This window comes from Gorilla gorilla, chromosome 18 (assembly GCF_029281585.2).
Source record: "Gorilla gorilla gorilla isolate KB3781 chromosome 18, NHGRI_mGorGor1-v2.1_pri, whole genome shotgun sequence".
In the NCBI taxonomy this organism is placed as follows: Eukaryota; Metazoa; Chordata; class Mammalia; order Primates; family Hominidae; genus Gorilla; species Gorilla gorilla.
The window spans coordinates 66,670,546-66,697,769 of NC_073242.2; the positions used below are offsets into that span (position 1 = coordinate 66,670,546).

At 45.0% G+C, this 27,224-nt stretch overlaps 1 pseudogene; it reads right to left on the bottom strand.

Annotated features, from left to right (window-relative positions):
• Positions 1–5,516: 5,516 nt before the first annotated feature.
• LOC101138240 (complement component 1 Q subcomponent-binding protein, mitochondrial-like) lies at positions 5,517–6,523 on the bottom strand (annotated as a pseudogene).
• Positions 6,524–27,224: the final 20,701 nt, after the last annotated feature.

Below are 27,224 nucleotides of genomic sequence, written 5' to 3' on the forward strand. Positions count from 1 at the left end.
AGTTCTGTAGGTTTCTGATGTTCATCAAATATGGAAAAATTTTGGCTGGTATTTCTTCAAATGTGTTTTTTTTTCTGACTCCTCTATTTTCCTTCAAGGATACAAATTATTCACAAATTAGGCTGCTTGAAGTCCCATGGCTCATTGATGCTGTTTTCACTTTTGTGGAGTTTTTTTTCTGCTTGTGCTTTGTTTTCAATTGTTTCTATTGCTATGTCTTCAAGTTGACTAATATTTTCTTCTGCAATGTCTAGTGTGCTATTAATTCCATTCAACGTATTTTTTATATCCTCAAAGTCTCTATTTAACTTTTTTAACATATGCATACCGTCAACTGTTTCTCCTCAGAACACTTCTGACATCAAATGTGTGGGTTTTTTCCATATCAACAACCAGTTATCCAACTCTCCAGACACCAGTTGGGTGTCCAACAGTTCAATTCAATTCTGACACTAACTATCTGGCATTGGTGTCAGACCCCACAAGATAAGGGCTTGGTCCCACAAAACTGCCTCCACTTGAGACACGAATTGAAAACCCCAGACCTCCCATAATTCTGACTGACAGGCTATAAATCAGGGGTTCCCACAACCCCTTCCTCAGGTTTCATAATTTGTTAGAATGGATCACAGAACTCAGGAAGACACTTTGTTTAGCATTACTGGTTTATTATAAAGGATACAACTTAGGGACAGCTAAATGGAAGAGATGTATAGGGCTAGATATGGAAGGGGCACCTTCCTAGCACGCTGATGTGTTTACCAGCCCAGAAGCCCTCCAAAACCTTCATTCAGGGGTTTTTATGGACTTTTCATTATGTAGGCATGATTGATGAAGTAATTGGCTGGAAATTGATGATTACCTCAATCTCCAAACCCTCTCGCCTTTCCAGAGGCCCAGGGTGGGGCTAGCAAACAGCCCTCATCTGAAGCTATCTAGGGGCCCACTGAGCGTCATCCCATTAGCATAAACTCAGGGAAGGTTGAAAGAGGCATATTATGAATAACAGGATTATCCTCTCACCTCATCATTCAGGAAATTACAAGAGTTTTGTGCCAGGAACCAGGAACAAAGACCAAATATATGCTTCTTCTATCACAATATCTCACACATAAAGTTATAATAACAGTGTTAATGTCCTTCATTGCTAATTCTAACATCCTTGTCAGTTCTGAATCAGTTTTGATTGATTGATTATTCTCCTTATTATGGGTCCTTTTTCCCTGCAAAGGCATTTCTGGTAATCTTTGGTTAGATCTCAGACATTGTGCATTTTACTTTACTGGTTGCTGGATATTTTTGCATTCCTATAGGTAACCTGGATCTTTTGATCTGGGATGCATTTGTTTCTCTCTTTCTTGGCTATTGTGAATAGTGCTGTAATAAACATGGGAGTGCAGATATCTCTTCAACATATTGATTTTATATCATTTAGATATATACCCAGTAGTGGGATTGCTGGATCATATGGTGGTTTTATTGTTAACTTTTTTAGGAACCTCCATATACGTTCTTCCATATGTAGCCTCCATAATGGCTACACTAGTTTACATTCCCACCAACAGCCTGCAAGGGTTCCCTTTTCAACACATCTTCACCAACACTTGTTATCTTTTGCCTTTCTGATAATAGCCATTCCATCAGGTGTGAGGTGATATCTCATTGTGGTTTTGATTTGTATTTCACTGATGATTAGTGATGTTGAGCATTTTTCTCATAGATATATTGGCCATTCATATTCCTTCTTTTGAGCAATGTCTATTCGGTTCTGTGCCCCCCCAACCTTTTGAGATAAGGTTTCACTCTGTCACCCAGGCTGGAATGCCAGTGGCACGATTACATCATGGCTCACTGGAGTCTCGACCTCCTGGGCTCAAGAGGCCCTTCAATGGCAGCCTCCCAAGTAGCTGGGACTACAGACATGAACGACTATGCCTGGCTAATTTTTTGTATTGTTTTGTAGAGAAAGGATTTCACCAGGTTGCCCAGACTGGTCTAGAACTCCTGGGCTCAAGCAATTTTACTGCCTCTACCTTCCAAAGTGCTGGGATTACAGGCAAGAACCACCATGGCCCCATTTTTTAATTGGATTTGCTATTGAGTCGAGTTCCCTATATATCTGGAATATTAACTCTTCAGAGATGCATAGATTGCAAATATTTTCTCCCATTCTGTAGGTTGTCTCATCACTCGGTGGATTATTTCCATTGCTGTGCAGAAGCTTTTTAGTTTCATGTCATCCGATTTTATTTTTCCTTTTGTTACTTCTGCCTTTGAGATCCTATCCAAAAATTCAGTGTCCAGACCAGTGTCATGAAGCTTTTTCTCTATGTTTTCTTCTAGTAGTTTCATAGTTTCAGGACATTCATGTAAGTCTATAATCTATTTTGAGTTGACTTTTGTGTATGATGTGAGATAAAGGTCTGATTTCATTTTTCCTCATGTGAATATCCAGTTTCCCCAACACCATTTTTTTGAAGAAACTGTCCTTTCCCTGTTGTGTGTTTTTGGCACCTTTGTAGAAAATCAGTGGGATATAAATACATAGATGTATTTGTTGGCTCTCTATTCTGTTGCATTGGCCTATGTGTCTGTTTTTATGCCAGTACCATGCTGTTTGCGTTACTATAGATTTATGATAAATTTTGAAGTGGTTTAGTGTGACACCTCCAGCTTTATTCTTTTTGCTCAAGATTTCTTGGATTGTAGGAGTCTCTTTTTTTATTGTCTTGTTCCTTAGATCCAGGGACACACTGGATATTCTGGATCTTTTGTGATTCCATATACATTTTAGGATTGTTTTTTCTATTTCTGTAAAGTATGTAATTTTTTGTTGTTTTTTTTTTTTTTTTTGAAGACTGAGTCTCGCTCTGGTGCCAGAGTTCAGTGGTGCCATCTTGGCTCACTACAACCTCCTCCTCCCAGGTTCCAGCAATTCTCCTGCCTCAGCCTCTCGAGTAGCTGGGATTATAGGCATGTGCCACCACACCCAGCTAATTTTTTTTTTTTGTATTTTTAGTAGAGATGGGGTTTCACTGTGTTAACCAGGATGATCTCGATCTCCTGACCTTGTGATCAACCCGCCTCGGTCTCCCAAAGTGCTGGGATTACAGGCTTAAGCACCACCTCCAGCCATATTTTTCTTTTTAAAGATAGAGTCTCACTCTGTCGCACAGGCTGGAGTGTGGTGGCACAATCTCGCTTCACTGCAATCTCTGCCTCCTGGGTCTAAGTGATTCTTGTGCCTCAGCCTCCAAGAAGCTGGGACTACAGATGTGCACCACAACACCCAGATAATTTTTGTATTTTTAATACAGATGGGGTTTAACCATGATGGCCAGGCTAGTCTCAAACTCTGGCCTCAAGTGATCTACCCACCTCAACCTCCCAAAATGCTGGGATTACAGGCGTGAGCCACCTGGCCTCCTTGATAATTTTTGTTTTTTGAGACAGAGTCTAACTCTGTTGCCCAGGTTGGGGTGCAGTGTCATGATCACGGCTCACTGCAGCCTCAATCTCCAGGCTCAAGTGATCTTCCTGTAACAGCATTTCAAGTAGCTGGGACCACAGTTGTGCACCACCACACCCAGCTATTTTTTTGAATTTTTTTAATAGAAATAATGTCTTACTATGTTGCCCCAGCTGGTCTTGAACTCTTGGGATCAAGAGATCATTTTTCCTCCGCCCCCCAAAGTGCTGGGATTATAAGCCTAAGCCACTGCACCCGGCCATCACTGGTATTTTGATAGGGATTACACTGAACCTGTAGATTGCTTTGGTTGTTATGACACATTTTATTTTCTTAGAAACAGTTTGATCCTTTCAGGTCTTGTTTTCATGATTTGTTGAGTTCTCTATCCAATGATGTGTGAATTATGAGCATTTCTAATTTGGCTGGCGAGATCAGCCACTGTTACCCACCCTGTGTGAGTGAGTGCTCCGCACCGTTTCCTACAATCCTTTCGGATGGTTCTTGCCCCAGCCTCAAGTAGTGTCTTCACACATATGCAGTGATTGATACTCTGCTGAAGATGCTGGGAGGACCCTCTGCCAGTCTCTAGGGTTCTCTGTCAGCTGCTCTCTCCTCTCTCATTCTCTGTCTTATGAACTCTAGCTGTGCTGGTCTCTGCGGACTCTTAGCTCTGTCTCCTCAACTTGGGGAGTCTGCCAGGCTCTGCCTGGGTTCCTCTCCCTGAGCAGTGGGCTGGAAAATAGGTTAAGGCAGGGAACCTTGAAATTCCTAGGGCTTGTTATAGTAGGTAGTCAGGCAGACATGAGCAATAGGTAGTCAGGCAGACATGAGAGAGGCTCCCCACCCCCAGGAATGTCAGGTGACCATCAGGTGATGGTCAGGCCATTGTTACGCTGTAACAATTGGGTCAGGTGTGGTGGTTCACTCCTGTAATCCCAGCACTCTGGGAGGCTGAGACAGGCAGATCACCTCAGGTCAGGAGTTCGCGACCAGCCTGGCCAACATGGCGAAACCCCATCCGTACTAAATATACAAAAATTAGCTGGGTGTGGTTGTGCACACCTATAATCTCAGCTACTCAGGAGGCTGAGGCAGGAGACTCTCTTGAACCCGGGAGACGGAGGTTGCAGTGAGCCGAAATCATGCCACTGCCCTCCAGCCTGAGTGACGGAGCAAGACTCTGTCTCAAAACAAAAACAAATAAAATAAAATAAAAATAAAGTAACAATTGGTCTCAGTGGGCCCACGGGAAAGGCAGTCTCCTCATAGATAGAAACACGTGAAGGCGGTGATCCGCAGCTTCCTGATAAAATCTCAGGAGTTGGGCAAATGGGCTCAAGCACGCAGAGTAATGGAAAATGGCAGAATCAGGGAAGAAGAGACACAATCCCCCAGAAGCATGCTAATGTATAAAACCCCAAGTCAAAGGTTGAATTGTGCACTTGATCTCTCAAGTTGCCCACCTGGCTTTCTTCCAAGTGTACTTTACTTCCTTTCACTCCTAATCTAAAACTTGTCTCGGTTTCTTTCTCTGCCTTATGCCCTTCGGTCAAATTTTTTATTCTGAGGAGGCAGGAATTGAGGTTGTTGCAGACCTGGACGGAGTTGCCACTGCTAACAGGCTCACCTCATTTGTATCCACTGCCCTTCATTTTCTGATGTTCATTGTTTTGAAAACTGTCATTGCATGTATTTTGCCTGGCTCTATTGTTTCAAGCAGGAGGTAAGTCTTGTCCTTGTTGCTCCACCTAGGCCACAAGCAGAAGTGCTTTTCCCCAACTTTTACACATGTACTTTACTCTTTCTCATTTCTTGATATAGAAGCTCACTTGGCTCAGTAATTATTCAAACTTTTTGCCTTGATTTTTTTTTGGAAGAGATAAACCAATTTTATTTTTTATTATGTTTTACAAAAATCTAGAAATAATGGATTTTTACAGAAAAAAACAAATGATAAAAAATGACAGTGCAAAAGAAATTATTTAAATTTGCTATTTTTTGTCCATGTTTTAGGATAATCATTTCAAAGCACATGTGTCTGGCTTCAGAGTAGGATTCGTTCACTGGCTAACACCTGCCATAATACTACAGCTTTCAGTGTTTGTCTGCTTTCCTGGCTCTTGACAAAACTTTTGAGGTCTTCAAGAAAAGTAATGTACTCCTGTTGCTCCAGGGCTGTGCTGAGCTCCAGCAACTCATCTGCAAAAGTGTTGTCCACCCCTTGGTCCACAAGGAAATCCACTAGATGGTCGTATAAGGCTCAGTCCAGGGAATCTCTGTTGAGTGTATTATTAGCGTCCTTCCATTCAGACTTGCCAGTGGACTGAAAGCTAACTTCTCTGATAGAGAAAATGTCACTCTCAGCCTTCTCTTCTTGTCCAACGTCATCCTCTGGATAATGACAGTCCAGCACAAGGGCCTTCTTGCCATCATTCTCTATAACTTCAACCAGAAAATTGGGAGTTGATGTCAGTTGAAGCTCCTGTTTTTCAACCTTCTGCCCTTGTGAGAGTTCCTTCTCACCGTCAAATGTTGATGGAATGCTGTGTTAATGAAAGTGACGGTAATCTTTTCCCCGGCAACTTTCCACACTAATTTAGCTTCTGTCCCATTCAATTCCAGCTCCCAACCTCCAGACATGTTAGGGAGGGTCTTATGCTCCTGGATTTTCCTTTCCTTCTTAATTTCATCACTCAGGAAATCAACAAAAGCTTTGTCTCCTTTTGTGGGTAGCCACGCCGCGGGGCTGCAGGAGACTGGACCGCCCTGCAGACCCTGCGCACACTCTGAGCTGCCAGAAGTTCCAGGCCAGTGGCCCAGGCGCCGCTGCAGGAACTGCTGGAAAGGCTAGTTAGGCGCGGCAGCTTGGAGGCCGGCCTCGACTGAGCGCAGCACGCCCGGCATGCCTTGCGGCAGAGGCGGCCTCGCGGAGGGGGCTGCAAACACTTGCAGAGTCAAAGGACGACCCGGGCCTAAGCCGCCTTGATAAGTTTCTAATCCTAGGTAGTAAGTGACAGGAACACGGATTGTAAAAACTCCACATACATACATTTATTACTTTTAACATTGTTGGATTTGCATAATTCTTTAAATCCAAAAATAGATAATCCATCATGTGAGATGCTTATAGTTTTTTTGTTTGTTTGTTTGCGTGTGTGCCAACACAGACCTCATCATTTAAAAAGTTTCCTTAACTGGGCCAGGCGCGGTGGCTCACGCCTGTAATCCCAGCACTTTGGGAGGCCGAGGCGGGTGGATCACGAGGTCAGGAGATCGAGATCATCTGATCTAACACAGTGAAACCCCGTCTCTACTAAAAATACAAAAAATTAGCTGGGCGTCGTGGCAGGTGCCTGTAGTCCCAGCTACTCCGGAGGCTGAAACAGGAGAAAGGCGTGAACCCGGGAGGCGGAGCTTGCAGTGAGCCGAGATCACACCACTGCACTCCAGCCTGGGTGACGGAGGGAGACTCCAACTTAAAAAAAAAAAAAGTTTCCTTAACTGGACAAAAATGGATCTCAACATGTGTATTTATATGTTTTTAAACTTTTTCTTGTTGCATCTTTTAAAAACTGCACATTCTTTCAGTGTAATAAGGAGATAGGGGAGAGAGAAATACAGAAATTAAAAAGAGATGACGGCAGATGAAAACAAGAAGGGGGAATAGAAAAGCAGGGAAAGTGAGTAGTACATAGGTGACCTTTACAGAAATGACGTGAACCCCTCACTATTTCTGGATCTTCAGTGAAAGTTTCCGTAGAATGCAACGCATGGCTGGTCATGGTCCACATGCATTCACCAGCCACCCGGCTGATCTGATCACTGCCTGTGTTAGCTACCCTATAAAATGATAAAAACAATATGTAACAACACCATAGAAGAAAACTTAAATGTAAATATAGCTTTTTGGTATTGTTAAAAATGAACGATGTTTGAAACCAGGGTTTCAAGGGACCGTCCAGTTTTTCTCCCGTTGCCATAGAAAATCTACGTCCTAACTTCTGAACAGCTCTAGAATCTTGCTTCTTTTTACCCTAGAACCTGACAACATTTTGGTCTTGGTTTTCTATAGCACTAACCTGGCTGAGGTTATTTTCTGCTTCTCTCTTTCCCAGGCAGTAGGCTTCTCTGTGCCCAGCTGGTAATGGGGCAGAGGCAGAGAGGGTTTTCTCTTTCCAAAAGTAAATTGTTCTGAAACCAGCGAATTTTTTGTCCTTTTGGTAACACTACTGCCTTTCCTGCCCCTCTCTCTAGCTTAAACCTCCTTTTTCCCCTTCCTTTCCCTTCCCTTCCCTTCCCTTCCCTCCCCTCCACTCCCCTCCCCTCCCCTCCCCTCCCTTTCCTTCCCTTCCCTTCCCTTCCTTTCTGTTCCCTCCTCTTCCCTTTGACTTTGACTCTTTTTTTTGGTAACAGGGTCTCACTCTGTGGTCCAGATTGGAGTGCAGTGGCATGAGCACGGCTCACTGCAGCTTCAGTCTCCCAGGATCAGGTGACCCATCCATCTCAGCCTCCTGAGTAGCTGGGAGTACAGGCATCCACCACCATGCCTGGCTAATTTTTGGATTTTTGTTAGAGACAGGGTCTAACCATGTTGCCCTGGCTGGTCTGGAACTTTTGGGCTTAAGCCGTCCTCCCACCTTGGTCTCCCAAAGTGCTGAGATTACAAGCATAAGTCACCAAAATGCCTTAATAATTATTAAAAACTGTGCACTGCTCTAAACTCATAAAAGCAATAATGTATATGGGACTTAAGAAATTACAAAGGGCTTTCAGGTAGATTCTCATTTGTCCTTTGTGATAACACTCTGGGATGTGGTATTGATCACTCTCATGTTACAGATGATAGAGCAGCTGCTCAGGAGGCTGGGCATCTTGCCCAAGGTCATGTAGGAAGTAGGGGTACCTTTAGCTAGATCTTCTCTCCAGAGCCACACCCTTTCTTCTAACATGTGCCTAAAAGCAATTTTATCTGTTTACATAAAAGAAGACTACATTTCACTTTTCAGTTCTAATGATTATGATTATATGTAACCTTAAAAAAAAAAAGAAAGAAAATGTGAGCCAGGCCTGGTGGCTCACGCCTGGAATCCCAACACTTTGGGTTGGGCAGGTGGATCACTTGAGTCCATGAGTTGGAGATCAGCCTGGGCAACATAGCAAGACCTCATCTCTACCAAAAAAAAAATATTTAGCTAGGCATGGTGGCATCCATCTGTGGTCCCAGCTACTTGGGAAGCTGAGCCAGGAGGATTGCTTGAGCCCAGTAGGTTCTAGTCTGCCATAAGCTGAGATGGTGCTACTGCACTCCATCCTGGGTGACTAAGACCCTGTCTCAAAAAATAACAATAAATTAAAAATTGTGAAGAAAGGAAATATATTGCTATCATTCAAAGGAGTGAGTTATGTGGGTAGGGTAAACTCTAGAAATCAGGTAGTTATTCTAGATCAGCAGTGCCCAACCTTTTTGGCACCAGGGACGGGTTTTAATGAAAGATAATTTTTCCATGGACAGGGGCTGGGGAGGATGGTTTGAGGATGATTCAAGCACATTACACTTATCGTGTGCTTTATTTTCATTATTATTAATACATTGTAATGTATAATGAAATAATTATACAACTCAGCATAAAGCAAAATCAGTGGGAGCCCTGTGCTTGTTTTCCTGCAACTAGACTCTCCTATCTGGGGGTGATGGGAGACAGTGACAGATCATCAGGCATTAGATTCTCATAAGGAGAACCTTCACAGTTCACAATAGAGTTGGTGCTCCTATGAGAATCTAATGCTGCCACCGATCTGACAGGAGGCAGAGCTCAGGGGGTAATGCTGGCTTACCCAATGTTCACCTCCTGCTGTGTTGCCCGGTTCCTAACAGGCCCTGAACTAGTACCGGTCTGCAGACCGGGGATGGGGACCCCTGTTCTGGATCATCTCATTCCTTTGCTTTACCTCTTTCTACCCTGCCATGGTGGGATTAATGACATTTTAGTTTGTGAAGAGCTTTCTACCACAGGATGGGCAAGGCAGCAGATATTGCAAATTTGCTGGGATTGCTACTTTATTAGTGGTTCTGGCATGAGGTTTGAAAGCAAACAGTTTAACAAAGCTAATTGACTTTATGATTTTTTTTCAAATTTCAGCTATTTGCGGTAATTCTTCGTCTTTTTTTTTTTTTTTTGAGATGGACTTTTGCTCTTTCGCCCAGGCTAGAGTGGCACAGTCTCAGCTCACTGCAACCTCTGTCCCCCAGGTTCAAGCAATTCTTCTGCCTCAGCCTCCCGAGTAGCTGGGGTTACAGGTGCCCACCACCACACCTGGCTAATTTTTGTATTTTTAGTAGAGACAGGGTCTCGTTATGTTGGCCAGGCTAGTCTAGACCTCCTGACCTCGTGATCCACCCACCTCAGCCTCCCAAAGTGCTAGGATTACAGGCATGAGCCACCATGCCTGGCCAGTCTTCATCCAGAATTGAAAAACTGGAGGTTGTTATTCTGTTGCTGAAGAAGACAGGGGACATCACCTGCATTGACTGGTACAGTGTACTTCTTCCATTACTCTACTTCTATCTTCCACAACCACCAAAGCCAAGGGCTGCCTCCCCATTTTTACAGGACATAGAAACACCAAAAGCCTCAGATTATGCTATGTGGAAATAGCTAGTGTTTAGGTGAATCACTTTATTGACAAGAAAGGAAGCTAAACAAGATTATTTTATGCATTTGGAGAATGAAGAATTTGTAATAATCATATTCCAAAGCTATATCTCTTCTGATGCTAAAACTCAGCAGAAAGCTGCAACAGAAACTTGGAGATAATAGGCTAGGGAACTGCTCAGTAGTATCAGACCCCAGCAAGTAGGCTACTTTGATGGGATTTACTCCATTAAATAGATAATAAGGAAATGTATTCAGTGCACGTGTTACTTGCCGTTGACTACATCTGAAGCCCTAATTGCAGCAAAGGGATCTGAGCATGCAAGAAGAGTGCACTGAATCCACAGCTACTGTGTTCTCCAGAGAGCTTTTTTCTTTTTTTTCTTTTGAGACAGGGTCTCTCGCTCTGTTACCCGGGCATGATCATCACTCACTGCAGCCTTGACCTGCTGGGTTCAAGCAGTTTTCCCACCTCGGCCTCCCGAGTACCTAGGACTACAGACACATGCCACCAAACCTGGCTAATTTTTTATTTTTGTAGAGACGAGACCTCCCTCTGTTGTCCTGGCTGGTCTCGAAATCCTGGGCTCATGAAATCCTCCTACCTCAGCCTGCCTAAGTGCTGGGATTACAAGCATGAGCCACCACGCCCAGCTAATGTTTGCATTTTTTGTAGAGATGGGGGTCTTGCTATGTTGCCCAGGCTGTTCTCAAACTCCTGGGCTCAAGTGATCTTCCTGCCTCAGCCTCCCAAAGTGCTGGGATTGCAGGTGTGAGCCACTGCACCATGCTCCAGAGAGCTTTTTGAGGAAAGAAGAGACATCTTTAATTTCCTATTGGAATGCTGTGATGTTTCTTATTTTTTCACTCTTCTAACATTCCTTCTGCTCTCTGCCCCCACTTTTCCTCCAACAGTCTCTTGAGTAGGATTTGTGGAAAGTATGTCTAGTTTTTCTTTTTTTTTAAGTTAGAATTTTATGATTATTCTCAAGAAATTAGGAGTTATGTGGTATTTTGGAAGCCCAATTTTAAAAACTACAGCTGTCAATAATCTCACTGTAAGTATAGCTTCAAAAAATACTTGCACTCTTAAAGCATTTAGATGAACAAATTAGAGATAAAGGAACAATTCACATCCCAGAGCTCTGTAATGTCCTAAAAATAGTGCTTTATGTGTTATAGACATCATTCTCAAATGTCACAGAATCCTTTCTTGGACTGAAGGTCGCATTTCCCAGGTGTCTTTTTCTTTTCTTTTCTTTTTCTTTCTTTCTTTTTTTTTTTTTTTTTGAGACGGAGTTTCGCTCTTGCTTCCCAGGCTGGAGTGCAATGGCGCGATCTTGGCTCACTGGAACCTCTGCCTCCTGGGTTCAAGCAATTCTCCTGCCTCAGCCTACTGAGTAGCTGGGATTACGGGCATGCGCCACCACACCCAGCTAATTTTTGTATTTTCAGTAGAGACAGGGTTTCACCATGTTGGCCAGGCTGGTCTTGAACTCCTGACCTCAGGTGATTTGCCTGCCTCACGCTTACTTGATCTATTATGACCCTTTCACGTGAACCCCTTAGAGTTGTAAGCCCTTAAAAGGGCTAGGAATTTCTTTTTCAGGGAGCTCGGCTCTTAAGACATGAGTCTGCCGATGCTCCCGGCCGAATAAAAACCTCTTCCTTCTTTAATCAGGTGTCTGAGAAGTTTTGTCTGCGACTAGTCCTGCTACAGCAAGAGCACATCTAGCGGGGTAGGGTAGGGGTTTTTATCCCTAACGCAATTCCTGTTTCTGTGTCCTTTCCCCATTAGCTGGAGTGGGACCGCACAGTCTAAGCTAACCCTATTGGCTACTGTTTGAAATTGAGTATGGCTACTTAGGCGGGAAGGGAGAGGCTGTACTTTGCTAAGGCAGGAAGGGTTGTTTACAGAAGAAGTACAAGGCAGGTCTGGGCATGGGGAAAGGTTGTTTACAGAGTAAAAGTAAGAGGTTTGCTAGTTGCAGATTAAGCAGAGAAACAAGTGCTCCTTAACAGATTAAGCAGGAAGGGCTGTGTACAGAGCAAGAAAGACTAAGGGAAGCTTTGAAGAGGAACTTATTGGTTTTAACCAAAACAAGCACAAATAAACAAAAAAATCTGCAACAATGTAAAAACTTTTGCATACATTTTTACACTGGACAATTTTAATGCTTATTATTATAAATTCAAATAAATTTTGTAACCTTTCTGCATGTCTGTTCCATATATGACAGTCTGTCTCTAGGTAGGGATAGGTGTTTCTAAAAAGAACAAGGAGGAGGAGGAAGAGGAGTAGAAAAGAAAATAGGAAAGAAAGGAAGGAAGGAAGGAAAGAAAAAAGAAAAAAGGGGAGGAGAGGCGGGAGGGGAAAGGAGGGAGGAAGGGAAGGGAAGGGAAGGAAGTAAGGAAGTAAAGAAAAAAACTGAATCCTGAATAGTTTTCCCTCCAGTTCCGGCGACTCGTTTTTTAAGTCAACTTCTTGTTTAAAATGAAAACAAAGAATCAAGTTTTTCTAGCCTCCATGTGTGTCCTGCTGACGGAAGACAACAGAAGAGAGGCTTAGGTTCATGAAAAATGTTTAATCCTTCCAGAAGCCAGCGCCTGCTGCAATGGTGGCACATCAACCTATGGTGCAACAGCAACCAGCCAGTGAAGACTCAACTCAGACCCCTTTCATTACCAACTGATCGGTTTAAACTTCACAGGATAAAATAAGATATTTTTATTAGCAATTAATATGGGTTAATAGAAAACAAATACAGAAATAACTAACTCTACATTTTTCAGAATAGCCCATCCTAATTGTTTCATATACCTTCTACTATAATTCAAATAGGCTTTGTCCTGCAATTTTGCAGTGGATGTTAAGATAAAATCGTATTTGTTAAATATGTGAAGATAAGCTTAGCATGGGGTTCTTCACTCAGTGTGATAACTTAGAGAACACAACATTGCAGAGAAAAAAGCAGATGCTTTTGAAAGAATTATGAGGGACACATTTTTGTGGATTGAAATGTATATTCTTACATCAGGAAAATGTGCATCTTATTTTGGACTTTGGTTCATAGTAGGTGCTACTGTACATCTGCTGATGCTGCTGAACTGGCTCTCCACCCTGCAGGTGCAGTGGTCATAACCTGAGGTTACCACGCTCTCTGTGACTAGGCTCCACTGCTCGTGGTATAGCAGTGAGAAGATGTCAGGTGAGAGAACTGGACCACACGCCCTGTCCTGCTGCCCCCAGGTTCCACCCCTACCTCCAGACACACCTTGTTGCCCTGATGTGGTGCTCTCTGAGGAAGTCTTGCAGCTCTTCCACCCAGAGATGGAGGAAGTGGGGTTGCCAATGGCCAGGAAGCAAAAAGCAAATGGGCTGGGCAACGGGTGAGAATAGCGCCTGAAGCCCTACGTCCTCCTCTTCCTGAAGTCCAAGGCTGCCTCCACCCCCACCCTCACAGCCCAACTGTTTTTTCCCCCCTAGGGAATAAGGTGGGACCCACCTTCCTGTTTTGTCTCATAGGGAGGCTGGAGTGCCATCCCCCAGGATGGAGGCATTAGGGCCCCAGGACAGGGGAGAGGTAGCCTCCTCCCGACAATGACCTCATGCCACCCACCCTCAGAGGTATGCCCACCTTTAAGAGGGGGCTGCCAAGGCACAGGTGGATATAATGTGGACAGACACTAGGAAGAGGCACCTCCCAGAGCTCTGATCTACCCTCTCAGGACTCCCAGGCTGGGGGTCAGAGATCCCTGGGGTGATGGAGAGAGCCCAACAGGCTCTGGCAGGGGTGTTTCTCAGGACTGGAAGACCGCAGTGACTCAATGCTGCCCACTGCCAGACAGTGCCTTCTGACAGGGGGCCCTCCAGTGACCTACACAGCCTGAGCCCACCAGGACAGAAACACCTAACACCTGCCTGGGATGGCCGGGTGGGTAGGGGCAAGCAGACACTCAGGGCAATGGCACCAGGGTGTGTGTGGTGGGGGCAGGAGCTGCGCAGGCAGCTGAACTGGATAAATGTTTATCCTAACCCAGATCTGATCCTCTCCCGGGAGTGGTTTCTCCTCGGATTTACTACCCTGGGTTTCTGCCCAGATCTGTCTCTTTGGCTAGTTCCTCTCACCTCCTTGCCTGCTGCACCCCAGAGGGCTCAGGCCATACACCATCTGTCCCCAAGATGTAATTATCCCCACACATCTGTCCCACAACAACCCTCAACAGCACTTGCTTATCTCTTAGCATTTCCAGTATCAGAACTCTACAACCCAACTGTCTCCACCATGGTTGGGCAAAGTCCACCTGCGACTGTTCCAAGCCAAAGTGGCTGGGCATGGTTCCCCTGAGCGAGCTCTCACACCCACAGCCCATTTGCTGAGAAGTGCTGCAGCACCCTCCGTACAGCCCCCACAGCCACCCTCCCCTCCTGCTGGGCTGTGACAATTGCCTCCTGCTTCCGTTAACTGTTCACTCTAGCCACCCCATAGCAGACACCTGAGCCCCCATGCCTGATTGTACTCACCCCTATAGTGGCCCACATCACCCAGAGCCAACACCAAAGTCCCCACATACCAGAGCTGGCCTCCTCACCATTCTTGGAAGCCTTGGAGCCCTGTGCCTCAGTCTCTCCATCTGCAGTATGGGTGTCCCCTGCCAGCCACCTCCAGCCTGCCTTCCAGAGCCAAGGGTCAGGCATCAGAGCCATCCCAGTGGCCCGGCCCCCCCTTCACCCTGAGGAGACCCCTACCCTTGGTGTGACCCCAGGAAGGTTGTCCCCCAGTTCTCAGTCCCTTATTGGCCTCTTGGGGGCAGGGCTTGGTGGGTGGAAGGCAGGTCCCACCCCAGCCAGCCTGTGTGCCTGAAATGTAGCCTCACTGTGGTCTCTCATCTTCCTCACCTCCGAGGATGGTGCATCTGCAATGCAGGAGACGGTGTGAGTGGCTGGTGGCCTCATGACAGCCCATGTCCAGGCACCTGCTGCTTCTCAGCTAGGGGACGGAGTCTTTCTTTCCCAGGGCTCAGTCTCTGACCTGCCCCAGGAGGATTCCAGGAGCCCCTCACTCAGGCAGTACCTCCTGTGAGTACCCTCCTTTCTACCAGTTATTAGAGAAACTCTGGGGTGGGGTTGCCACACCTCTTGAGACCCCCTGGCCACTCCTCAGACTGCTGGGCCAGGCAGCCACTCCCCCCACAAGCAGATGCTGGCAGTGCCCTAGGACCACCCCTCCCAGCTGATCACCATTCAGGTGGTCGGTGGCCAGCAACTTCCTCCTCTCAGCCAGAATCTTCTTCTTTTCCCACTCTGTCTGCCTCTTCCACTTTTTCTGTCTGAAGAAGTGGCAAGTTGGAGGAATTAGCTAGAATGACCCATATCCCTCCCCAAACTCCCTGTTGGTCGAGGGAATGGAGCAAGGCCTGCAGAAAGACTAGCTTCTTATGCTCTTTGTTGCTGCAACATCTTGCACTGTCAACTACCTGGATTCCCTGGGGAACCTCAGGCAAGGGCACGGGGAGTCCCAGCAGCCCAGCCCTTCTTTGCCTAACCAGTCCATTCCACCTCTTTTCAGGCTCATTCTCCTCACCCAGCCCAATCTCTACACTCCTACCCTCCAGCAAAATGTCTTCCCCTCCCAGGGACTTTTCTAAAACTATGGGGAAGAAGAAGGTTTGAGGTTTTGTTGCCCACCTGGGCCTGATAAACCAGGAAACCATGAGAGAGAACCCCAGAAAGAAAGACCAAGTCTACAAAAGAGACACAGAGAGAAGGCAGAGAACACAAAGGCAAAGAGAGATACAGAACAAAAAAGAAGATAATTCAGACACTTATTATTGGCAGCCTGGTTAACTGGGACTTGAGTGTAGTAGTTAGGGCTGGGACTATTTTGATAGCCGGGTGATGCCAAAGGCTTGGTTAGTACGGTAACTGTAGGGGCAGAGGCAGGGACGCTAGCCTAGCTCTAAGCCGGCAACTTTGGAAATCTAAGAAAATGTTTTGTTGCTTTCACTAAATATAAGAAAATGTTTTGTTGCTTTCACTAAATAGAGAAAATGAATTGGACATAAACCCTTCTACCTTGAGAATGGAGGATCTCGGAGGAGTGGGGGACAAAAATCAGGGATTGAGAGTGAGTATCCAGGGACAAACAAACTCACAGCTGTGTAGCACATAGACATGATCCATCTTGGCTCATTTGAGCTTCTTAAAGCAGCAGGTAAGGCAGTATTCATCCCAGATGAGGAAACCGAGTCTCAGAAGTTGCATAAAGCCACACATCTCTATGTGGCAAAGCTGGGTCTTTAAACCCAGAGCTCTGACTCTAGACACAGAGACCTTCCAGCTCCACCAGCCCCCTGGGAAGCTCTTGAGCACTGCTGGAGGCAACGATGGGGTGCACCTGCAGCCCTCTATCCCAGCAAGCCCCTCCTAGTGAAACAGAGGCTGAGCACCAGCTCAGGGTTTGGGCATGAGGAGGTCTCAGTTTTACAACAACAGCAGCTGGGAATATCTTTCTAGAATCCAACAAAAGTCTGCCTGCTGCAGTGGACACCTAATTCCTCACAAATATGCCAGGACTTCCTGGGGATCCCTGCTGCTCCCCTTCCTCCTGGATGTATTCTCCAAAATGCATCAAGTTTGACAAAGCCTTCTTTTTCAGGTGTCCTCCTCAAATTTCCTCCTATTCTCCTCCTCCTTTCACTGAACCCTGTCTTTCTGATTTTCAGAAAGGGGAAAGACATCAAATGAATGACAAGGGCAGGAATCCCTGATTCTAGGCTGAAGCTGGTGGTCTTTATGGGTAAGTTCACCTTTCTTCCCACTGGGCAATGAGCTTCCTGAGTGTATACTTACAGCACAAGGCTGGCACATAGGAGTTTATTGAATGAAATGAAAAATGAGCAAATGAATCAGATCCAGATTCTTGAATGTTAGTTTCCATCATCCCCTCCAGCTGGGAGCTACACAAGAGGGCCTGTTACTGTGATGTCTTCAGCAGTTGCACAAGAAGAAAGCTGCACAGGAAAAGAGCTGGTTTCCGGAAGTCCCCCTGAAATGGGAAGAAGCCTGTGGGTATGCAAAGTGCCACCTGCTGGTAGGTTTAGCATGATCAGAAGGGAAGTGCTCCTTGTCCCCTACCTCCACAATACCCACTGCCTCTGGGTGGGCCTCACATGTGTGTCAACCAGCCGCCCTGCCCTGCCCCTTTTTGGCTTTCTGAAGCTGCCATGCCCAGGCTGGTAGAGTTTCATTTCTTTTTTTTTTTTTTTTTTTTTGAGATGGAGTCTGGCTCTGTCTCCCAGGCTGGAGTGCAGTGGTTGTGATCTCAGCTCACTGCAAGCTCTGCCTCCCTGGTTCACACCATTCCCCTGCCTCAGCCTCCCGAGTAGCTGGGACTACAGGTGCCCGCCAACATGCCTGGCTAATTTTTTTTTGTATTTTTAGTAGAGACAGGGTTTCACCATGTTAGCCAGGATGGTTTCGATCTCCTGACCTCGTGATCCGCCCACCTCGGCCTCCCAAAGTGCTGGGATTACAGGCATGAGCCATCGCGCCTGGCCGAGTTTCATTTCTTGACTACCACAAATTTGCTTCCTGTTTTTCCCACTTGCTACAGGGTCTCTCTATGTCCCATGAAGCCTAAACTGGGGAAGGGATGAGGGCTGGAGAGTCTCTTAAAATATCAGGTTTGTAACGGCAGGAGATGGGAGCCTGAGGGGCTTTGTGGGCCTGGGCTTGTGGGTCACTCCCAGCCAGGCAGTTCTGCTGTTCCTTCTTCCACTCATTCCAGATGCGCAGCTGCTCGGTCCACTGGGCCTGCCATTTTGCCTATGGAGAAGAGGCAAAGCCCACCCAGGTGTGCATGGGGAATAGGGGGCATCGCAGGTGCCGGACCCTGACAGAGCCACTAGAGAACTCACGGAGAATTTTCCTTCCCAGAGTCTTAGGACAGTGGCACTCTTCCTCCAAGTCCTTCAGCTTTCAGCAGGAGACATCCCCACAGCAGGTGGGCCTCACAGAGAGTGCCCTGGCTAGATAAGGACTGCCCACTGCAGGGCACTTGCAGATGGTCCACATCCAACCTTATTCATGGCAAGACTGCCTGCAATGGTTTGGGAAATGTCAGGCAGGCTCCGCCTGAGCTCTGCCACTGTCCCTGCCACTTCCCCACCCTGCCCTGCCATCTGCTTTGTGCTCTGTGCTCCGACAGGTGGCTAGGTCATTCAAGCCAGAGGAGCACAGCTGTGGAAGGGCAAGCTTGGTAAAGAGAAACAGAAGGAATCACAGCAACCTTCACACTCAGCAGTAGAATAATATAAGATTTTGCAGGTCACACTCAAGTTCACCTCATTGGTTGGGGAGGAGGACACAAGGTCAAGAGTGGACAACAGGCATGTGACCAGTCATTCCATTGCTAGGTCCTGAGTGAGGCCCTGTGGTGGCCTGAAAACTGATCAGACTGAGCTCTTGCTGTCAAGGAGCATCCAGTCTGGTGGGGAGAAAAGGCAGAGACCCAGGAAGACCCAGCCAGGGCTGCAGGAGCAGCTCAGAGTACTGCAGGGCTCCTGAAGGAGAGCCCACCTTGAGCAGGGTTTGGGGCTCCAGGGAAGGCTGCTTGGAGGAGGTGGGGCCAAACAAAAGGGATAGAGAACAGGCTGGGACCTGAGGCAACATTAGATGGGGAGACTCGATGCCTACAATCTTGTCTTCAAGAGAACTGAGCTCCCTCTCCTCCTACTTCCTGTTCTCAAAGTGAGTTTCAATCAGCTTCAGCAGCTCACTCAGGTCCGTCTTCATGTGCTTCTGGTGGATGTCCTCTGGGTGGGTAGCTGGGGCTCAAAGTCTGCTACACTGATGAGTCCAGGGGAAAAATGGGTGGGCTAGATACCCACCACCTCAATGCAAAAGGCCTCTGAAAGGGTTGGCCCTGGCCAAGTATATAAGTCCATTCTCATAATGCTTTAAGAAAATATCTGAGATTGGGTAATTTATGAAGAAAAGAGGTTTAATTGGCTCACGGTTCTGCAGGTTATACAGAAACCTTAGCAGCTTCTGCTTCTGGGGAGGCCTCAGAAAGCTCTGATCGTGGTGCAAGGTGAACAGGGAACAGCAATTCACACGGCCGGAGAAGGAGGAAAACAGAAAGGGGAGGTGCTGCACACTTTTAGACAACCAGATCTGTCTCATGAGAACTCACTCACTATATGGTACCAAGTTGAGAGGGTGGGAGATTGCTAAACTATTCATGAAAATGCCGCCCCGTAATTCAATTACCTCCTACTGAGCCCCACCTCCAACACTGGGGGTCACAATTCTACATGAGACTTGGTGGGGACACAGATCCAAACCATATCACAAACGAAAGGGCAACTGCAGCCTGAAACCAGGACCATGCTCAGGGCTGGCACCAAGCCTGGCCTGTGCTGAACATCATCTCACCTGCAACCTGCCCTAACTTGAGGTCACAAAGTCTCTCACTCTTTGGGAGCCCTTGCGATTACCCCCAGCTCAGGCCTGCTCTGCCCACTCACATCAAATCTACTCTCTCAATTGGGGATCTTGGGTGGCACCAAGTTGGCCAGGAATGGCCTCTTGGAGAGAGGAATAATCAGTAATCATCAACCCCACTCTGGACTCAGAAACTGTAGGTGTAGGGAACAGGCATGGCCCTGCTCCTTCCTGCAGCATTTTCCACCACTGCCTTAACCAGCCACAACCATGATATTGGCACTGACATCAACAACAGCAGTCCTCCGCCTTGCTCAGCACCTGGGAGCATGCAAAGCTCTTTTGCACATGTCATTTCATTTTGTGCCCATCTTATCCTTCATATGCCCATGAAGGAAGTACCATCAGTGTGATTTAGGAAAACTGATGCTCATAGAGGTAGACTGACTTGCTTAAAGACACACAACTAGGAAGTAAACAAGCTGTGACAAGATGACACACTTGTCTGACTCCAATTCCTGCTGGTTGACCCCGCAGAATCTCCTGATGAACCCAAGAGTCCTGCAGTTTGGTCCCGGTCCTAACACATACGTAGTGTGTTACCCCCTGGCTCAGGGAGGTCACTGGCCCCTGGTTTCCACATCTGCCCTCAGGCGCGTGGAGGTGAAATGAGATACTGTAAGGTACAAGCAGCCAGGAAAGGAAAGGGTGCAAGGGAAACGAATGGAACTGGGAGGCCTGGGCTGGGCCGGGCTGGTTTCCGAAGTCCCCACTGACATGGGAAGAAGACTGTGGGAATGTGCGGCACCATCTGCTGGTAGGTTTAGCATGATCAGAAGGGAAGCGCTCCCAGTTCCCATGTCCACCAAACCCACCGCCTTTGGGTGGGCTTCACAGGTGTGGCAACCAGCCACCCTGCCCTGCCCCTTTTTGGCTCTCTGAAGCTGGCATGCCTAGGCTGGCAGAGTTTCACTCCTTGGCTCCCCCAAATTTGCTTCCCTTTTATCCCAGGTCCCAGCTCAACCATAAAGGGTGTTCTGACCATCCTGTGAGATAAGAGTGTCTGTCCAGGGCTGTGACACATCCATCACCTTCCTCTAGATGAATATAGCTCCATCTGTGCTGGGATGCACAATTAATAATGAAATATAGGGTGGAATTCAGCCTCACCTTTCCCCCTCAGGAAGAGGCCCCTGTTTAGTGCACAACATGGACAACTGTGTATGGTGGTTTGTGCCCAGCACACTCCCAGCCCATGCCCACTGCTCCACACTGCACTCCTGTTCCACCATCATCCTCCCTCATGGAGCCTCTGCTCCAGGCTTTATCACAGGTGCATCCCACTCACCTGGGCTTGGGTTTGGACTCCCCCACTGGGCCATTTAGAAGAAAGAGAAGAACACAGCCACTTCCACAGGGTCAGAGGGCTCCAGATCCGGTCGCAGCTCTGCCTCTGATGAGCTGGGCCTCTGTGGGCCTCCATTTCCCCATTTGCACAGTGAGTCCTTTCCATCCCTGGGTAGCCCTGATTCCAAGAGCATCTACAAAAATTAAGACAGCTGGGGTTGCAAATCCCACACTCTGTCTCCCATAGCAGCCCAGTGGGGGATATTTCAAGGAATGGCTGAGTCCTTCAGGGCACACACAAGCTCAATGTGAAACTTTAAACAAAGCCTCTCTCACTCATCCATTCTGGGCAAAGCAGCTAGGCTTCTCTCAGCCTTCACAGTGAGGAGGGCTTCTTTGAAAAGGGCCCCAGTATTCCTGGCCCTAGACTCCCTTCCCAGGTTTTTGCCTCCATGATTGTCTCTGGATTTCCTGGTGGCCACAGAGTAGAAGCTGATGGGCATGATTTCAAGCCCCAGCTGGCTGTTTCCTCCCCTCTGGAGGCATGGCTGGGCCCACCTGGAACCCTGCTAGATGCTGCAGCATGACAATGACCACAGCAGTGACCTAAGGCACAGACCATCCATGCATGAGATTTTAACCTAGAGGCACCTCACCCTGAAAGTTACCTCACCTAAGCTCCAGGAGCTTCAGGTGTGGATGTGACTTTTGGGCCCAATTCCCCTGCCCAGACCAGGGGGCTGAACTTGTGTTCCCTCTCCCACCGGGCACCACCAGTGCAGCTTCTGTGGGATGAGGAGGGACAGATGTTTAGAGCTCAACATCTAAAACCCTGCAAGTACCACCAAGTTCTGTCCTTTCCTCCTTCAAACCCTCTTGCCCCCGCTCCCTGGAAAGAGCCCTGTGACATTCTCCCCCAAAGCTGCTCTGAGGGGTTGCCTTGCCACCCTGAAACCTCTCTTCTGATGCCCAACAGTCTCCTTAGCTTCCTCTTCTTGTTCATCTTCTAAACAAAACATGAGGCATCGATAAAGGTCCTTGTTCTGAGTTCAAGCTCTCCCCAGCAGCAGCCTCTCCCATAGACAGGTCCTTATCAAGGGGCACCCTGAGGGCCTAGGGGGTCAGCAAGCTGTCTTTCACATGCATTTGCTCCTGGGTCCCAGACTCTGCCTGACTCAGAAGAAGCAAATCAGTGCCAGATCAACGTTTGTTGATCAGGCCATCAAGAGATGAATCTCCCTAGAGACAGGAGGAGTGGAAGCACGTGGAAGAGCATGTTCATGGTGGGTTTCCTGCTGCCAGAGGAATGGCTCTGGGGATTCTCACCACTCCCTTAAGCCAAAGCCTCACCTTTGGTGTACCCTCACCAAAGCCTTACCTTCTGCCTCCTTGATCTCAGCTTCTGCCTCAGCCCCATCATCAGCATCCTCTTCCACTGCCTCCTCTCACTCCGCAGAAGTGAAGCAGACACAGTAAACAACCAGGCCCCACTCACGCTATCAAGCAGAACCCAGAACAGGGAGCAGGCAGAGAGTAGTGGGGATGGGGTCAAGATGCCTAGATCCAGATGAAATTTGGGGTGACCGATGTGAATGATGGGGGGCTGCTGTGTTCCTGGTTTAGACTGTATGTACCTGGTTGCCTCTGCCCAGTCTATCTCCCCTTGTCCCAGCAACCTCCTTGATGATGTAACTCCACCCCATTCCCTGCCTTCCAGCCCAGGGGTTCCACCCAGTGCCTGGCACCACAGGATCTTTCCTTCTTAAGGTGCACTGTTGGGAAGGCTTCTGTCCTGAATAAAATTTAAAATTACATATGTGACTCAAATTGACATTTTTATTGAACAGCACTGCTTTACAGAATTCACCCATTCACTCTTTTCCTGTGCATTGGAATATTTTACATTCTTATCATCAGATTTGTTTAAATAACTTCTCAACTATTTTGATCTATTTTCACTTTTAAGGGCTTCATGACTATTTTTTTCCTTTGAAACTATTGAGCTATTCTTTCCAGGCCGCAGCGTGTGTTGTTTCCCTCCCTGTGTTCATGTGTTCTTGTTGCTCAGCTCCCACTTCTAAGTAAGAACTTGCGGTGTTTGGTTTTCTGTACCTGTGTTAGTTTGCTGAAGATAATGACCTCCAGCTTCATCCATGTCCCTGCAATGATCTCATTCCTTTTTATGGCTGCATAATATTCCATGGTGTGTATGTACCATATTTTCTTTATCCAGTTTATCATTGATGGACATTTGGGTTGATTCCATGTCTTTGCTATTGTGAATAGTGCTGTAATGAACATACACGTGTATGTATCTTTATGATAGAATGATTTATATTTCTTTGGGTATATACTCAGTAATAGGATTGCTAGGTCAAATGGTATTTCTGGTTCTAAATCTTTGAGGAATTGCCACACTGTCTTTCATAATGGTTGAACTAATTTACATTCCCACCAACAGTGTAAAAGCATTCCTATTTCTCTGCAACCTAGCCAGCATCTGTTGTTTCTTGACTTTTTAATAATCGCCATTCTGAATAGCATGAGATGGTATCTCATTTTGGTTTTGATTTGTATTTCTCTAAGGAACAGTGATGTTGAGCTTTTTAATATGTTTGTTATCCACATTTTTTTGGAAAAGTATCTGTTCATTTCTTTGCCCACTTTTTAATGAGGTTTGTTTTTATTTTCTTGTAAATTTAAGTTCCTTGTAGATTCTGAATATTAGACCTTTGTCAGATAGATAGCAAAAATTTTCTCCCATCCTGTAGGTTGTCTGCTCTGATAGTTTCTTTTGCTGTGCAGAAGCTCTTTAGTTTAATTAGAACCATTTGTCAATTTTTACTTTTGTTGCAGTTGCTTTTGGCAATGTCTTCATAAAAACTGCACATGCTTATATCCTGAATAGTATTGCCTAGATTTTCTTCTAGGGTTTTTATAGTTTTGGGTTTTACTTTTAAGTATTTAATCCATCTTAATTTTTGTATAAGGTGTAAGAAAGGGGTCCAGTTTCAATTTTCTGCATATGGCTAGCCAGTTCTCCCAACAGCATTTGTTAAACAGGGAATCCTTTCCCCATTGCTGGTTTTTATCAAGTTTATTGAAGATCAATTGCTGTAGATATGTGGCTTTATTTCTGAGTTCTGTATTTTGTTCCATTCGTCTATGTGCCTGTTTTTTTACCAGTACCATGCTGTTTTGGTTACTGTAGTCTTGTAGTACAGTTTGAAGTTGGGTAGCATGATGCTTTCTTCTTTTTGGTTAGGGTTGCCCTGGCTATATGAGCTCTTTTTGGATTCCCTATGAATTTTAAAATAGTTTTTTTCTAATTCTGTGAAGAATGTCAGTGGTCGTTTAATGGGAATAGCACTGATTCTATAAATTGCTTTAAATGGTATGGCCATTTTCACGATATTGATTCTTCCTATCTGTGAATATGAAATGTTTTTCCATCTACTTATATCCTCTAATTACCTTGAGCAGTGGTTTGTAGTTCTCCTTGTTATTTTTAACTGTAACAAGGTACAAAGTACCATACTATATTTAACCGTGTCCTATTGATTACCATGTAGGAGGTTCTTAACATCACAAACAACGCTGTGAACAACATTCTTGTGGATATATTGTGTTCATATTTTAATTATTTCTCAAAAATAGAATTCTGTAAGTGGGATTACTTGGTCAATGATTTCACATTTCTACCTTTAGTTGATATTGTATTCTAAAGAAAACCATCCTGTATTACGTTCAGATAATAATAAAAGAAGTACATGTTTTCTTACACCTTCATCAGAAATACATATAACCAAATTTTAAAATTAATGCCAACCAGATAGGGAAAGAATAAATTATTGTAGATATTTTAAGTTGCCATCTCTGACTTCTGGAACATTACTCTGTGAGAAGTGGCATGCCCTTAAGTTGAGTTTCTGGAGCGGTGAGGTACTTTTCTTTCTCTTCTAAGCCACATTTATCTGTTCAGGATTATTTGCCTATGGCTTTTGATTCCTCTCTGACTTCTAAGAAAAACATACTTTCCAGTTTTCCTTTTGGATCATTTCCACTTTTCTAGTTGTTTCATCTTTTTCGACAAACAGTATAGAGAAATCTCCCTCAGGCCTGCCTGCCTTCACCTCAGCAGCTGGCTCATCTACCATACACAGTTAAATATTGCTTCTGAAAAGAACATAACAGAAGCACACCCTGAAGGGCCAAAGGAATAATCAACTCACCCTCTATTCCTCTTGCTCTTGGTTAGTTTCTATCACCTCATTATTAAGGATTGGAAAAGATGTTTTCTTCATTATATTAAAGTAGTGCTTTTGAAATTTTTCTACCAAATTTTTCCTATAAGAGAAGGATTAACTTGCAAACAATGATTTGTTTATCTTATTCCAAACTTCTGAGTAAATTTAAAGGAACAGGAACACTTATGATTTTCTTCTGTCAGTTATTTCACTCTCTGACACAGACTATTTTGGTTAAGAAGCATTTTAATAAGATGCATGAATGTCAAAATCATGATAAATTCAGCTCAATTCGATTTCACAAAAATGTATATATGGCATGCTGAAGTTCAACTTAGCAATTATAGTTGTCCCTCAGCATCCATGGAGGATTGATTCCATGACCCTCTGTGGTTACCAAAGTCCATAGATTTTCATGTACCTTATATAAAATGGTTTAGTATTATCACATAACTTATGCACATTCTCCCGTATAAGTGAGCAGAATCATTATTGGGCTGTCCTTTGTTACGTCTTCCTTGTAAGATCTATTGATATGTGAGAATTTCAAGAATAAAGAAAGAATCAGGGATGACGTTCTTCATAGGAGTATGATTAATGTACAGATTCCTGTAGTTAATTATTTTACTTTGGTAGATGTGCAACACGCACAGTGTGCTAAAATCTGAGAGGTTTCTATGTTTGAAATCCTCACTGATAAATCTTTATGTTAGCATTAGTTACATTGTTGAAACTTTTTGTTTTTAAAAATAAAACAGAATCTCTAATAAGTTTAAGGAGTTTTAATATTAATGGAGACAGAGGGAGATAAGTTCTGACTTTATTATTATTATTAAATCAAAAGGGAATTAGAATGCATCATAGGCCTAAATTTATTTTAGTGATAAATCGGCTCTTATTAAAATTAAAACATCTAATCTGCAAAAGTGCACTTAAATAAAATGTAAAAGTAATCCATGGATTAGAAGGTAATATTCACAATACATGTACCTGACAAAGGATTTATCCATAATATATAAACACAGCAAGAAGAAAACGACCCAATTAGAAAATAAGTAAAAAATTCAGGCAGACATTTCACAGAAGACACATGAAATGGGGACAGTGGCAGTGCGCCTGTAATCCCAGCTACTTGGTAGGCTGAGAGGGGAGGACCACTTGAACCCAGATGTGTGAGACCAGCCTGGGTAACATAATGAGACCTGATATCTCTCTCTCTCTCTCTCTCTCTCTCTCTCTCTCTCTCTCTCACACACACACACACACACACACACACACACATACACGCACACACACACACACACACACGAAGGCTAATAAGCACATACACAGGTTTGCAACTTTGTTAGTCATCAGGAAAATGCAATTTAGAACTACATGCTATACAGCTACATACCTACAAGAACGGCTAAAATTAAAAAAAGGAAGTATTACCAAGAATGCAACTGGAAATCTCCTATGTTGTTGGTAGAAATGTGAAATAGTCTGGCAGTTTCTTATAAAACTAAATACATATGCACCTCAGTAGATCAAGTAAATACACTTCTAGGTATTTACCCAAGGAACAATGAAAGCATATGAGCATATGATCGCATACAAATAGTCATATATATATACACATATTTGTAATAATAGTTCAAAACTACAAATGATACAAATGTCCACAGACTAGTGAATGAACAAAATATAATATTAATTATATAGCTTACATAAAAGTGAAATGCTTCTCACCAATAAAAATAAACTAATATACACAATTGTATAAATAAATATCAAAAATTACGCTGAGTTAAAGAAGCTAGACACAAAACAATAAACACCTTATGCTTTTACTTAATTAAAATTCTAAAACAGGCAAAACTAATCTATAGTGATGGAAAGCAAAATAATGTTTGCCTGGGGTTGGGAGGTAGAGAAAGAGACCAGGATAACTTCTGAGGGTGATGGAAGTGTTCTGTAACATAAGGATGATGATGATCACACAGGGTTGAATTCATTTGTCAACATGCATTAAACTTACATTTAAAATGAATACTTTTTCTGCATGTAAATAGTTG